The sequence below is a fragment of the Oncorhynchus gorbuscha genome, linkage group LG01 (assembly GCF_021184085.1).
Source record: "Oncorhynchus gorbuscha isolate QuinsamMale2020 ecotype Even-year linkage group LG01, OgorEven_v1.0, whole genome shotgun sequence".
In the NCBI taxonomy this organism is placed as follows: domain Eukaryota; kingdom Metazoa; phylum Chordata; class Actinopteri; order Salmoniformes; family Salmonidae; genus Oncorhynchus; species Oncorhynchus gorbuscha.
Window position 1 is genome coordinate 75,578,514 of NC_060173.1, and position 16,481 is coordinate 75,594,994.

A 16,481-nucleotide genomic window follows, 5' to 3' on the forward strand; every position below is an offset into this window, starting at 1 on the left:
GCATTCTTATTTTCAATGACGGCCTAGGAATGGTGGGTTAACTGCCTCGTTCAGGGGCAGAAAAACAGATTTTCACCTTGTCAGTTCGGGGGATCCAATCTTGCAACCTACAGTTAACTAGTCCAACGCTATAACCACCTGCCTCTCGTTGCACTCCGCGAGGAGACTGCCTGTTACGCGAATGCAGTAAGTCAAGGTAAGTTGCTAGCTAGCATTAAATTTATCTTATAAAAACAATCATAATCACTAGTTAACTACACATGGTTGACGATATTACTAGTTTATCTAGCGTGTCCTGCGTTGCATATAATCTGACTGAGCATACAAGTGTCTGACTGTGCGGTGGTAGGCAGCAGCATGCTTGTAAGCATTCATTCAAACATTAATTTAAGCATTCATTCAAGCAAATGAATGCTTGAATGAATATTTGAATGAATGCTTACGAGCCTGCTGCCTACCACCGCTCAGTCAGATTATATACTCAGTCAGATTACACGCTAGATAAACTAGTAATATCATCAACCATGTGTAGTTAACTAGTGATTATGATGGATTGTTTTTTATAATAGCAGCTCTTCATTGTGCATCAAGCATTGCGCTGTTTATGACTTCAAGCCTATCAACTCCTGAGATGAGGCTGGTGTAACCAAAGTGAAATGGCTAGCTAGTTAGCGGGGTGCGCGCTAATAGCGTTTCAAACGTCACTCGCTCTGAGACTTGGAGTGGTTGTTCCCCTTGCTCTGCATGGGTAACGCTGCTTCGAGGGTGGCTGTTGTCGTTGTGTTGCTGGTTCGGGCCCAGGGAGGAGCGAGGAGAGGGACGGAAGCTATACTGTTACACTGGCAATACTAAAGTGCCTATAAGAACATCCAATATGCAAAGGTTAATGAAATACGAATGGTATAGAGCATGGGAGTCAAACTCTCCAAATTTGGCCCGCGGGGTAATTATATTTGGCCCGCGAGACAATACCAAATTACTACTAGAGCTGGCCCGCCGGTATTATACAGCGCATTCACCACTAATACTACGAATCCCATAATGCTCTGCTGTTTTCGCGCGCCAATCAGGACAGGACCCAGAAACGCTCTCTCCTCTGTGACAGTAGTCATAGCAACATAGACGCTACAACTGTCAGCGAGCTAACCCTTCCCAAAAATGGCGAAAAAGAAAGGCAGAAAACAGGAGCTTTCTGGACAAGTGGGAGGCAGAATATCTGTTTACATATGTAAAAGACAAACCTGTTTGTCTTGTTTGTGGAGTCAACGTGGCTGTCATGTTTTGTCTTATATTGTCTTGTCATTTTGCTTTTCCTTCTGTTCGTTTTCCCCCTGCTGGTCTTTTTAGGTTCGTTCCTTTTTTTCTCTCTCCCTCCCTCTCTCTCTCTCTTCTCTCTATCGTTCCGTTCCTGCTCCCAGCTGTTCCTATTCCCCTAATCAATCATTTAGTCTTTCCACTCCTGTTCCCTATCTTTTCCCCTGATTAGAGTCCCTATTTCTCCCCTTGTTTTCCGTTTCTGTCCTGTCGGATCCTTGTATATTGTTCACCGTGCTGTGTCTTTGTATCGCCCTGTCGTGTCGTGTTTCCCTCAGATGCTGCGTGGTGAGCAGGTGTCTGAGTCTGCTACGGTCAAGTGCCTTCCCGAGGCAACCTACAGTTTATGATCGAGTCTCCAGTCTGTTCTCGTCATTACGAGTGGAATTGTTTTTATGCTTTATTTACCGCTCCGATTTGTCTAGGAGTATTGCATATTTCCTTTACTGGATTAAAGACTCTGTTTTCGCCAAGTCGCTTTTGGGTCCTCATTCACCTGCATAACAGAAGGATCCGACCAAAGAATGGACCCAGCGACTACAGACGCTCGTAACACTGCCGTCGAGATCCAAGGAGCCATGCTCGGCAGACACGAGCAGGAATTGTCTGCTGCTCGTCATGCCGTGGAGAACCTGGCCGCTCAGGTTTCCGACCTCTCTGGACAGTTCCAGAGTCTTCGTCTCGTGCCACCTGTTACTTCCTGGTCTGCCGAGCCTCCGGAACCTAGGGTTAATAACCCACCTTGTTACTCCGGGCAGCCCACGGAGTGCCGCTCCTTTCTCACCCAGTGTGATATTGTGTTCTCTCTCCAACCCAACACATACTCTAGAGAGAGAGCTCGGGTTGCTTACGTCATATCACTCCTTACTGGCCGGGCTCGAGAGTGGGGCACAGCTATCTGGGAGGCAAGGGCTGATTGTTCTAACAATTACCAGAACTTTAAAGAGGAGATGATTCGGGTTTTTGACCGTTCAGTTTTTGGTAGGGAGGCTTCTAGGGCCCTGGCTTCCCTATGCCAAGGTGATCGATCCATAACGGATTACTCTATAGAGTTTCGCACTCTTGCTGCCTCTAGTGACTGGAACGAGCCGGCGCTGCTCGCTCGTTTTCTGGAGGGACTCCACGCAGTGGTTAAAGATGAGATTCTCTCCCGGGAGGTTCCTTCCAGTGTGGACTCTTTGATTGCTCTCGCCATCCGCATAGAACGACGGGTAGATCTTCGTCACCAAGCTCGTGGAAGAGAGCTCGCCTCAACGGTGTTTCCCTGCTCCGCATCGCAACCATCTCCCTCCTCTGGCTCAGAGACTGAGCCCATGCAGCTGGGAGGTATTCGCATCTCGACTAAGGAGAGGGAACGGAGGATCACCAACCGCCTGTGCCTCTATTGCGGACTTGCTGGACATTTTGTCAATTCATGTCCAGTAAAAGCCAGAGCTCATCAGTAAGCGGAGGGCTACTGGTGAGCGCTACTACTCAGGTCTCTCCATCTAGATCCTGTACTACTATGTCGGTCCATCTACGCTGGACCGGTTCGGGTGCTACATGCAGTGCCTTGATAGACTCTGGGGCTGAGGGTTGTTTCATGGACGAAGCATGGGCTCGGAAACATGACATTCCTTTCAGACAGTTAGACAAGCCTACGCCCATGTTCGCCTTAGATGGTAGTCATCTTCCCAGTATCAGATTTGAGACACTACCTTTAACCCTCACAGTATCTGGTAACCACTATTTCTTTTTTGATTTTTCGTTCACCTTTTACACCTGTTGTTTTGGGTCATCCCTGGCTAGTATGTCATAATCCTTCTATTAATTGGTCTAGTAATTCTATCCTATCCTGGAACGTTTCTTGTCATGTGAAGTGTTTAATGTCTGCCATCCCTCCCGTTTCTTCTGTCCCCACTTCTCAGGAGGAACCTGGCGATTTGACAGGAGTGCCGGAGGAATATCATGATCTGCGCACGGTCTTCAGTCGGTCCCGAGCCAACTCCCTTCCTCCTCACCGGTCGTATGATTGTAGTATTGATCTCCTTCCGGGGACCACTCCTCCTCGGGGTAGACTATACTCTCTGTCGGCTCCCGAACGTAAGGCTCTCGAGGATTATTTGTCTGTGTCTCTTGACGCCGGTACCATAGTGCCTTCTTCCTCTCCGGCCGGGGCGGGGGTTTTTTTGTTAAGAAAAAGGACGGTACTCTGCGCCCCTGCGTGATTATCGAGGGCTGAATGACATAACGGTTAAGAATCGTTATCCGCTTCCCCTTATGTCATCAGCCTTCGAGATTCTGCAGGGAGCCAGGTGCTTTACTAAGTTGGACCTTCGTAACGCTTACCATCTCGTGCGCATCAGAGAGGGGGACGAGTGGAAAACGGCGTTTAACACTCCGTTAGGGCATTTTGAGTACCGGGTTCTGCCGTTTGGTCTCGCCAATGCGCCAGCTGTTTTTCAGGCATTAGTTAATGATGTTCTGAGAGACATGCTGAACATCTTTGTTTTTGTCTACCTTGACGATATCCTGATTTTTTCACCGTCACTCGAGATTCATGTTCAGCACGTTCGACGTGTTCTCTAGCGCCTTTTAGAGAATTGTCTCTACGTGAAGGCTGAGAAGTGCTCTTTTCATGTCTCCTCCGTTACTTTTCTCGGTTCCGTTATTTCCGCTGAAGGCATTCAGATGGATTCCGCTAAGGTCCAAGCTGTCAGTGAGTGGCCCGTTCCAAGGTCACGTGTCGAGTTGCAGCGCTTTCTAGGTTTCGCTAATTTCTATCGGCGTTTCATTCGTAATTTCGGTCAAGTTGCTGCCCCTCTCACAGCTCTTACTTCTGTCAAGACGTGTTTTAAGTGGTCCGGTTCCGCCCAGGGAGCTTTTGATCTTCTAAAAGAACGTTTTACGTCCGCTCCTATCCTCGTTACTCCTGACGTCACTAGACAATTCATTGTCGAGGTTGACGCTTCAGAGGTAGGCGTGGGAGCCATTCTATCCCAGCGCTTCCAGTCTGACGATAAGGTTCATCCTTGCGCTTATTTTTCTCATCGCCTGTCGCCATCTGAACGCAACTATGATGTGGGTAACCGCGAACTGCTCGCCATCCGCTTAGCCCTAGGCGAATGGCGACAGTGGTTGGAGGGGCGACCGTTCCTTTTGTCGTTTGGACAGACCATAAGAACCTTGAGTACATCCGTTCTGCCAAACGACTTAATGCTCGTCAAGCTCGTTGGGCGTTGTTTTTCGCTCGTTTCGAGTTTGTGATTTCTTACCGTCCGGGTAGCAAGAACACCAAGCCTGATGCCTTATCCCGTCTTTTAGTTCTTCTGTGGCTTCTACTGATCCCGAGGGGATTCTTCCTTATGGGCGTGTTGTCGGGTTGACAGTCTGGGGAATTGAAAGACAGGTTAAGCAAGCACTCACGCACACTGCGTCGCCGCGCGCTTGTCCTAGTAACCTTCTTTTCGTTCCTGTTTCTACTCGTCTGGCTGTTCTTCAGTGGGCTCACTCTGCCAAATTAGCTGGTCATCCCGGCGTTCGAGGCACTCTTGCTTCTATTCGCCAGCGCTTTTGGTGGCCGACTCAGGAGCGTGACACGCGCCGTTTCGTGGCTGCTTGTTCGGACTGCGCGCAGACTAAGTCAGGTAACTCTCCTCCTGCCGGTCGTCTCAGACCGCTTCCCATTCCTTCTCTCGACCATGGTCTCACATCGCCCTAGACTTCATTACCGGTCTGCCTTTGTCTGCGGGGAAGACTGTGATTCTTACGGTTGTCGATAGGTTCTCTAAGGCGGCACATTTCATTCCCCTCGCTAAACTTCCTTCCGCTAAGGAGACGGCACAAATCATCATCGAGAATGTGTTCAGAATTCATGGCCTCCCGTTAGACGCCGTTTCAGACAGAGGCCCGCAATTCACGTCACAGTTTTGGAGGGAGTTCTGTCGTTTGATTGGTGCGTCCGTCAGTCTCTCTTCCGGGTTTCATCCCCAGTCTAACGGTCAAGCAGAGAGGGCCAATCAGACGATTGGTCGCATACTACGCAGCCTTTCTTTCAGAAACCCTGCGTCTTGGGCAGAACAGCTCCCTCGGCAGAATACGCTCACAACTCGCTTCCTTCGTCTGCTACCGGGTTATCTCCGTTTCAGAGTAGTCTGGGTTACCAGCCTCCTCTGTTCTCATCCCAGCTTGCCGAGTCCAGCGTTCCCTCCGCTCAAGCGTTTGTCCAACGTTGTGAGCGCACCTGGAGGAGGGTGAGGTCTGCACTTTGCCGTTACAGGGCACAGACTGTGAGAGCCGCCAATAAACGTAGGATTAAGAGTCCAAGGTATTGTTGCGGCCAGAGAGTGTGGCTTTCCACTCGCAACCTTCCTCTTACGACAGCTTCTCGTAAGTTGACTCCGCGGTTCATTGGTCCGTTCCGTGTCTCCCAGGTCGTCAATCCTGTCGCTGTGCGACTGCTTCTTCCGCGACATCTTCGTCGCGTCCATCCTGTCTTCCATGTCTCCTGTGTCAAGCCCTTTCTTCGCACCCCCGTTCGTCTTCCTTCCCCCTCCCGTCCTTGTCGAGAGCGCACCTATTTACAAGGTACGTAGGATCATGGACATGCGTTCTCGGGGACGGGGTCACCAATACTTAGTGGATTGGGAGGGTTACGGTCCTGAGGAGAGGAGTTGGGTTCCGTCTCGGGACGTGCTGGATCGTTCACTGATTGATGATTTCCTCCGTTGCCGCCAGGATTCCTCCTCGAGTGCGCCAGGAGCGCTCGGTGAGTGGGGGTACTGTCATGTTTTGTCTTATATTGTCTTGTCATTTTGCTTTTCCTTCTGTTCGTTTTCCCCCTGCTGGTCTTTTTAGGTTCGTTCCCTTTTTTCTCTCTCCCTCCCTCTCTCTCTTCTCTCTATCGTTCCGTTCCTGCTCCCAGCTGTTCCTATTCCCCTAATCAATCATTTAGTCTTTCCACTCCTGTTCCCTATCTTTTCCCCTGATTAGAGTCCCTATTTCTCCCCTTGTTTTCCGTTTCTGTCCTGTCGGATCCTTGTATATTGTTCACCGTGCTGTGTCTTTGTATCGCCCTGTCGTGTCGTGTTTCCCTCAGATGCTGCGTGGTGAGCAGGTGTCTGAGTCTGCTACGGTCAAGTGCCTTCCCGAGGCAACCTACAGTTTATGATCGAGTCTCCAGTCTGTTCTCGTCATTACGAGTGGAATTGTTTTTATGCTTTATTTACTGCTCCGATTTGTCTAGGAGTATTGCATATTTCCTTTACTGGATTAAAGACTCTGTTTTCGCCAAGTCGCTTTTGGGTCCTCATTCACCTGCATAACAGTGGCTGTAAGTAAGGAGTAAAACATTAGACGACACTATGAAACGAAACACCATGACAAATACAAGGACCTGGACATGACTCAAAGGAGCCAGAAAGTAGAGGAGATGAAAAGAAGTTTGGTTTCACAACAGAATATGTTTAAAAAAGCCACATCACAAAGCGAGGCTGCTGTAAAGGCTAGTTATATAGTGGCAGCAGAGATCGCAAAATCAGCCCGGTCCTTTAATGAGGGAGAGTTCATGAAAAAGTGCATGATGAAGGTTTGTGACCTCGTATGCCCAGAGAAAAAACAAGCATTTTCAAACGTGAGCCTGAGCAGGAACACAGTAGCTGATCGCACATGTGATCTTGCCTCCAATCTGTATGACCAGCTGATGGAAAAGGGAAAAGATTTTGTTGCGTTCTCCCTCGCTGTGGATGAGAGCTGCGACGCATCTGATACTGCTCAGCTGTCAGTCTTCATCCGTGGAGTGGACTCAAATCTGTGTGTTAAGGAGGAGCTATTAGGATTCAAATCAATGCATGGCACAACCACAGGAAAGGAAATCTTTGAGGAGGTTTCCAAATGTGTAACTGAAATAAAGCTGCCGTGGGATAAACTCGTTGGATTAACGACAGATGGTGCGCCAGCGATGTGCGGTAAAAAGAGTGGACTGGTGGGCATGGTTCGGGAGAAGATGCGGGAAGAGAACTGTGCAGGTGAGCTAACTGTTTACCACTGCATCATACATCAGGAAGCACTGTGTGCCAAAGCCCTAAAGATGGAACATGTTATGACCACAGTAACACAGTTAGTTAACTTTATAAGAGCCAAAGTTCTAAATCACCACCAGTTTAAATCTTTTCTGGAGGAGTGTGGTTCGGAATACGCAGACGTGCCTTATCACACAGACGTGAGATGGCTAAGCAGAGGAAAAGTACTGAACAGATGTTTCGAGCTGCGTGAGGAAATATGTCAATTCCTGGAAACCAAAGGGAAGGATACAGCAGAGCTCCGGGAGCAAAAGTTCCTGTGTGAGCTGGCCTTTCTCTGTGACATCTCGAGCCATCTCGATGCGCTGAACCTGCAGCTTCAGGGGCGGGGGCGCATCATCACAGACATGTACGCTGCAGTGAGGGCCTTCAAAACTAAACTGTGCCTGTGGGAGAATCAGATGCTGCAAGGAAACCCTTGCCATTTTCCCTGCTGCCAATCCATAAAAGCGCAGATCTCTACCGCCGTGTTCCCATGCGCACAGTTTGCTGAAAAACTCAGTGTTCTCGCCGCTGAGTTTAGCCGGCGATTTGCCGACTTCGATGCCCAGAAATGCAAATTTGAACTGCTTAGTAATCCCTTCGCAGTTGATGTGGAAAATGCACCAACCAACATCCAAATGGAGCTGATTGAACTCCAGTGCAACGACACGCTGAAGTCAAAGCATGATGCTGTGGGCGCCGCACAGTTTCCACGGTTCATCCCTGACACAATGCCTCAGCTCCGCACCCAAGCTGCTCAGATGCTCTCCATGTTCGGCAGCACTTATCTATGCGAGCAACTTTTCTCCTCGATGAAGATGACCAAAACAACTCACAGGAGACGTCTGACTGATGAACATCTTCGCTCGATACTGAGGATTTCTTCAGCTCAGAGCTTGAGCCCAGACATTGATGAACTAGCATCCAAGAAGAGATGCCAGGTATCTGGCTTGGGCACATCAGATTAGACCAGTGTGCAATAATTAACGTTTTCTTTATGCACGTTTTCTTGCTACAAGGCATGGACTTGAATGGTGATTGATTTATTATCATTTTATTTGTAAAATTATTAGCCAGTGGAAAAAGTTTATTTTGGTATTTAAATCAGAAGGCTGCAAATAGAAAAGAGGCATACAATTTTTATTTAAATTGTATTTATTTAATAAATGAATGCCATTGATGTGTTTTTTCATTTGAAATTCGATTTTGCATGTCTCCACTATTAAATTATATATTGTATGGTAATAAGCGATGCTTGTTCCATATTCAATGTTAAAGCAAAACTTGTTTGGGTCCATATTAAAAGGTTAATTTGTTCAATGTTGGCCCGTGACTTTGTTCAGGTTTTACATTTTGGCCCACTGGGTATTTGAGTTTGACACCCCTGGTATAGAGGGAAATAGTCCTATAATGACGACAACCTAAAACTTCTTACCTGGGAATATTGAAGACTCCACCAGCTTTCATATGTTCTCATGTTCTGAGCAAGGAACTTAAACGTTAGCTTTCTTACATGGCACATTGCACTTTTACTTTCTTCTCTAACACTTTGTTTTTGCATTATTTATACCAAATTGAACATGTTTCATTATTTATTTGAGGCTAAATTGATTATATTGATGTATTATATTAAGTTAAAATAAAAATACTTGAAAAAAAAATTTGTTCGATTAATCGGTATCGGCTTTTTTGGTCCTCCAATAATCGGTATCGGCGTCGAAAAATCATATTCGGTCGACCTCTAATTTGTTTACCAAACGCACAAACAAAAGGAGGTATTTGGACATAAATGATGAACTTTATCGAACAAAACAAACATTTATTGTGGAACTGGGATTCCTGGGAGTGCATTTTGATGAAAGATCATCAAAGGTAAGTGAATATTTATAATGCTATTTCTGACTTCTGTTGACTACACAACATGGCGGATATCTCTTTGGGTTGTTTTGGTCTCTGAGCGCTGTACTCAGATTATAGCATGGTGTGCTTTTTCCGTAAAGTAAAAAAAAAATGTGACACAGTGGTTGAATTAAGGAGAAGTATATCTCTAATTCCATGTATAACACTTGTATTTTCATCAACATTTATGATGAGTATTTCTGTAAATTGATGTGGCTCTGTGCAAATTCACAGGATGTTTTGGAGGCTGATTATTTTTATTTATTTTTTCTGTTTAGTGATTCATTTTATCTCTATTTCTGCTTTTTGTGACTCCTCTCTTTAGTTGGAAAATGGCTGTATGCTTTCTGTGAAAAGGTGCTGACCTAACATAATATGTTGTGCTTTCGCCGAAAAGCCTTTTTGAAATCGGACACTGTGGTTGGATTAACGAGAAGTTTATCTTTAAAATGGTGTCTAATACTTCTATGTTTGAGAAATTTGAATGATGAGATTTCTGTTGTTTGAATTTGGCGCCCTGCAATTACACTGGCTGTTGGCGAGCGGAACGGAACCCCGTTCCCAGACAGATTAATGGTGTTTCAGACTCTGGGGCCTTTCAGAACAGGTGTATATATACACTGAGGTTGCACACAGGTGGACTTTATTTAACTAATTATGTGACTTCTGAAGGTAATTGGTTGCACCAGATCTTATTTAGGGGCTTCATAGCAAAGGGGGTGAATACATATGCACGCACCACATTACCATTTGCATTTTTTGAAAAAAGTTATTTGGACTATTTTGTGTATGTCTATTACATGACATTCAAATAAAAATGACATCCAAATAAAAATGCAACAAAATAGGAAAAAACGGCAAGGGGGATGAATACTTTTGCAAGGCACTGTATGTGTGCCATTCAGAGAGTGAATGGGCAAGACGAATTATTTAAGTGCCTGTGAATGAGGTTTGGTAGTAGGTGCCAGGTGCACCGGTTTGTGTCAAGAACTGCAACGCTGCTGGGTTTTTCACGCTAAACAGTTTCCTCTGTGTATCAAGAATGGTTCACCGCCCAAAGGACATCCAGCTAATTTGACACAACGGTGGGAAGCATTGGAGTCAACATGGGCCAGCATCCCTGTGGAACGCTTTCGACACCTTGTAGAGTCCATGCTGAGGGCAAATATTAGGAAGGTGTTCTTAATGTTTTGTACACACAGTGTATGTAAAACAAAAAAAATGTGTGTCCTGTAAACCTAAAGCTAAGCCTTCTCCAATCCGTTTTTTTCTTTGTATCATACTCAAGTTCTCTGATAACTATGCTTTGAAATGTTTTCAAAGTCCCAAGTTGTCGTGTGTCGTGTGATTTGAAGTCGATCAAACCAACACCTATAGATGTGTATGATAGAGGCGTGTATTTTTCCAGTGGGCACCTGTAGTTCAGAGAACGTCAATGATCTCCCTACGGAGAGAGGTGGGTCTGAGTTTCTTACTGCTCTCTGTTCAGAGAATTCCTCAGAGTTCTCTGTCGAAGAGATTCATGTCTCAGATGTTGGCCTGATCACTGTGGCAGTATTACAGGGTTAATGGGTCCTGGGTCTTTTATCTGTAATCCCATTTCCCTTTGTCTGAACTGGGTGCCCTGGCACTGTCAGAAATGTTAGCAGTGCTGCCAAGACGCAGAGCCTAACCAGCTTTGAAAACAAGTGGGCCAATAAGGTGGCGAGGCTACCGTCTGCTACTGTACTGTATGTGCTGGGGGGGTATTCATCTGATTTCCACAAAAAAATCTGACTACGCTGACTTAAGTGTTTTACACATCAGCGAACAAAAAAGAAAGTCAGCAGCATGTTTTAGGTATATGCCCAAAATGGGAACTATTTAGCAGTTTTCATGTCAGAACATAAGGCTACAGTCGAACCAGACCGTCTTAGAGGGGTGTCACAACTGGTCTGACGAAACTAGGATAAATAATGTTGACTTGCCACCTTCACAGATTAAATAAGAAACGGATTTGTGTCTAAATCTGATATTTTTACTAGATTATAGACTAAATGTGCTGAGTAAAGGCTTGTTCTTTACCCATCTCATTATTTTAAGTTTAGGACAAAGTTTCAGGCTAAAATTGTGTCCAGGTGACTGATGTAATGAAATGACCAATTACCCCTGTACATTACACTCTTGAAGCCACAGTGCAGTCAAAAACTAGACTTTAATGTGATTTATATGTATTTCCACACCATGAGGTTGAAGTAATACTGTGAAAATTAAGATAATGCCCATTTTAGTGTAAGAGCTGTTTGAAAAGACCACCTAAAATGTCAGCCAAGTAATTTTTCCAACAATTGTTTACAGACAGATTATTTCACTTATAATTCACTGTATCACAATTCCAGTGGGTCAGAAGTTTACATACATTAAGTTGACTGTGCCTTCAAACAGCTTGGAAAATTCCAGAAAATTATGTTATGGCTTTAGAAGCTTCTGATGGGCTAATTGACATCATTTGAGTCAATTGGAGGTGTACCTGTGGATGTATTTCAAGGCCTACCTTCAAACTCAGTGCCTCTTTTTGCTTGACATCATGGAAAAATCAAAAGAAATCAGCCAAGACCGCAGAAAAAAAATTGTAGACAAGTCTGTTCATCCTTGGGAGCAATTTCCAAACGTCTGAAGGTACCACGTTCATCTGTACAAACAATAGAAATGGCTATATTGTACTTTCAACCTTTTCCCGTACTAGTTGCAAATATCTCTGTCGCCCCAGCATATTTGGTTTTTATGCACTTGATGTCAGAATGTACTCACTGTTCCAAAATGTGATTGTTAGGCAACAGGACAGTTAACCCACGCTGCCCTCAAACCAAGGCACGCTTCCTGCTAATTATCTATAGGCTATGTTTCAATTAGGCTATGTTTCAACACAATTGAGCTGTGTTCCGCCTCCTCATTCATTCATATAGAAGTAGCCCATTTCACTGTTTCAGGAAATGTACGTTTGAGGCAGTAATGAGCCAGATAAAACTTCTCTCTTTGACGAGAAGCCAAGCACAAACTTTTTCCTCCCTGGCACATTTTCTTTACATATATCACCAGTAGACATTTACCGTTAATTCCTATCATTTCTAATCTACAATGTTAGTTACTTTGGTTACGGTAGTTTATGATAATTCATTCAATATTATAATTCCTGTCTTACATTCTTTGCGGAGTGCACAACCTATGCTACACTTGTGAGAAACAAGTTTTTTTCTTTCTATTTACGAGATCTGTCAATTTAGTCATTGTCTTTTGTTTGGAGCGCACCTGTCAATGTTGAGTAATGAGTAGGCTACCTGGCCTGTGTGCAAATGTAGGCATATAAATGTGCCCATTTGGGGATCTGATAGTATTTCTGATTGGCTTAACGCACCACCACTAATGACCTGTGGAGTTTGTTTTCTTGTTGTTTTCTTCACCTCGAACAGCAAGCAAACAAGTCTGTATCTACAGCCATTGAAAATTACACAGGGAATCTCTGAGAGCCCAGCTTATTTTATACAATGCTTCAAGTTCGCTAGTGCATGCTTCCCAAGTTAATAGTTGATACAACGTTTCAATTCCATTGCAGACAGGCCATGTGTAGCCAATGTGATTTATAGGATATTTATTTTTATCAGGATATTTTCTAACTGCAGGCTGCAATGTTTTTTTGTTGGCTTTATGTAGGCTATTTTTACATAGTTGGCAATAGAAGTTTTGAGATATGAAGACGATATTTTAAATGAAACTGTTTCAAGAAAATGTGCATATGAAAACCATAACTGGCACGTAGATCGATAGAAACGGTAAGATAAATTGGCAGGAGAGTAATTCCAGAATCTGAGGAAGCCAGCAGGAGCGGGAGGAGAATAGTTGGGCCAGGTTAAGTTGGGCCAGGAGAATAGCTGGCGCTCTCGAGGCATTTGTCTTATTTCATCAAACCGTAAGCTTAAAGCATCAGACAATCTCAATGTATATTGTTTATTTTATTTAAGCACATAGGGTGTGTCTATATATGGAAGAATACACAATAAACATGTCTATCAAACGATTGGTCAAAAGAACAGAACACTTTTGGTCAACCAATATTTTTTTTCAGAGACAGCTCTAGTTTTTTATTTATTTAATTAAATTTTACCCCCTTTTCTCCCCAATTTCGTGGTATCCAATTGGTAGTTACAGTCTTGTCTCATCCCTGCAACGCCTGTACGGACTCGGGAGAGGCGAAGGTCGAGAGCCATGCGTCCTCCGAAACACAACAACCAAGCCGCACTGCTTCCTGACACAATAAGCACTTAACCCGAAGCCAGCTGCACCAATGTGGAAACACCGTACACCTGGTGACCGTGTCAGCATGCACTGTGCCCGGCCTGCCACAGGAGTCGCTAGTGTGTGATGGGACAAGGACATCCCTGCCGGCCAAACCCTCCCCTAACCCGGTCAACGCTGGGTCAATTGCGACACAGCCTAATCTCGGACTCAGAATCTGTAGTGGCACAGCTAGCACTGCGATACAGTGCCTTAGACCACTGCTCCACTTGGGAGGTCCAAGAACAGCCCTAGTTAGGTCACTCTTTCCTCAGTTAGCGCTACAACTAATGTAGTTTACATTTTCCAGTTTGGATGATAATTTTGTTATGCTGTCATTACTTCTGTGAATGTCTGAACATTGCATCCCAAAAAATAAACTGTTCACATTAAGGACATAACATTGTAAAGACTGTGTTTGTGCAAAACGTTTCTGTGTAAAAACAGTGTGGCCAGCTCAAACGGTGACTGTTGCGTCAATCGTAACTGGACGTTCTAAACAAGTTTTCTAATCACACCGATTTGAGGCTACGCTGCAGGGACCACTTTGACACATTCGTATGTGTCAAAGGGTTAACAAGCCTGCTACAATCACAAAGTCTCTTCACTTTCTCCCAATGAAACCCAAATGGTTGTGGCCATGAGTGAGCAATGTCTCTTTGAGAAGCCATCCACAGTTTGAACCATGTCACGAATGCCCCCTCCCTGGGATGTGCCTTTTGCAGCCTAGCAGGTAGAGTCTTTATGGCTCCCAGGCTGGACCTGTCTTAGAGCCCAAGGCTCTGTGGAGCATGGGCCTGTTTACCCAGCAGTAAACTTCTGTGTCTGATGTGGTAAAGTAGAGGCAGACCCCTGGGTACTACCACTTAGGCCTGAGCAGACTGCCTCGATGTTCCAGTGTGGCGATCATGTCACTGCGGTCAGGGCCTGAGGTGAATGCCTCTCAGGTTCGTGACGCTGACTGCATGAGACAAAGCTTTTTCAGAAAGCTCCTTGGTAAAGATCAGGCATCACTGCTTGGTCAGCCTTACATTGAATGTGCAACATCTTATTGAGTTTATTAGACTAAACTAATTGTCTGAAATTCATATCAGTTTAGTACTTTAGAACAATACAGGACTGACGATGGCAAGTCTGTTTAATTGGCTTGGCTAGGTATAGCTAGCTAGTTGGCTAAAACTAGTTTGAATGATGCATCAACACCTGATCAACACAGCATCCGCTTTTTATTCTACCTGCTCCTGTTTCTGGAAAGATGTGGACTACGGTTTGAGGGGATGAGAGGTTCTCCTTGTAAGGACACTGTTACTGATTACTGCAGAGGTGTGGTGGTTTCTCAGGCGCTTATAAATGCCGAGGCGTCACCCAAGGAGGTGCTACACAGTTGGTGGAGGATGTTCCAGCCTACCTGCAGTACAGAGGAGGAGTAGCTGTGAACTTCAGACAGGTGCCTGATGAAAAGCTAGGACTGATGGTTCTCCCTCCCTGCCTGCACCTCAAGCTAATTCAAGCTAATTCTTTACTGAACTGCCTCATCTAGCTGTGGAAGAGCATCTCCCCTTGAACTGCCAGCTCCGTGAATTATTTGTATTTTTGATTTAAAATGTATAATTAAAGCGACTTTGAGATTCTGTATGAAAAGCGCTATACAAAATACATCTATTATGATTGTAAGTCATTAAATAAGTAAATTGCTAGCCTAGCGTTTAATCAGAGGGCAAATGAAGTGCCGAGGCAATTTTCATTGTGATTTCTGGAGGTTTCATGAGTGTGTGTCTTTGTCAGGAGTTCAGAGAGATGCATCTACATCTACTCTGCTCACATGACTCCTACCAGAGAGGGCAGGAGCCTTTGAAGGCCCTGTAAAGCCAATGAGGTAGTGGGGCCATTAAAGTTAATTACCAGGCTATAAAATGACTGCTTTGCAGAAGACCATTGCACAGAAATCAATGAGCCAACAGGGGAAGGCTAATTGGAACACTTTTTTATCTTCTGACATGAAAGTAACTTTGTAACCGTGCTGCTTGCCCATCCAGACTTTATGTCCGAGGCGGCTGATGTAATCGCTACACAGCAGAAGCACATGGAGGAATAGCCATGAAGTGTCAAACAATCAGCCTAATGCTTGTGACGTGGGAGCCGCATTAGATCAGAGTGTATGCTCCGCGGTGCTGTGTGGTGCCGCATCTTTGGGATGACGTAGAAAATAGAACAAATCAAGTTAAGGATTATGGGTTGGCATTACAAATCTTGATTTCATCAAGGTGCATTCCCCAATTTCAAGCAAACAGGAATCTAGGTTGTAGATTTAAAATTGTACAATACCGTAAGTGTGCGAGTATAATCTTTTGTAGTAAAAATTGTGTCTTCTAGCCTATTCATTTGAGTTGACATTGACCCACATTTGCAACACCCCCCAAAAATAAATAAATAAATAAATCCAACAACATTAAAATCACAGTGCAGTTATCACAAAAAATATACTTTTCCTTATAGTCTAACCAGACTATATGGCTGTAAATGCCTGTGGAAAGTTGTGTAATTTAAATAAAATCAGAGAGGAAGAGGCTACTTGGTTGAATTTGCGAGGCATGCAAGACAAGACGTTACGAGATACAGATTACCAAGACATTCTTTCTGCCTACCCCTCCTCTCTCTCCCTCGCGCTGGCTCGCCTGCACTTGCTCTTTGCTAATGATGCAAGTGTGTGTTCAGTCTTCGGGCCTATTGCGTGTAGAATATCCTAGCCTATTCGTTGATGATAGGCCCTGCTTTACTGAAGTTGCGAGACATTGCAAGCAAAAGAAATCGCAAGATACACTATTCCTTTTGTGAGATACAGCTTTAGATAGGCTTAGTGCACGGTTCTGACTGTCTGCCTGGTGGCTGACCGTTTTAATGGAACCCCCCCTAAAA

At 44.8% G+C, this 16,481-nt stretch overlaps 1 protein-coding gene across 1 annotated transcript in view; it reads left to right on the forward strand.

Moving 5' to 3' along the window:
- The window catches only part of LOC124042098 (formin-like protein 2), a 100,019-nt gene that overhangs the window by 17,903 nt on the left and 65,635 nt on the right, over window positions 1-16,481 (forward strand). The gene's annotated exons all lie outside the window — the stretch shown is intronic.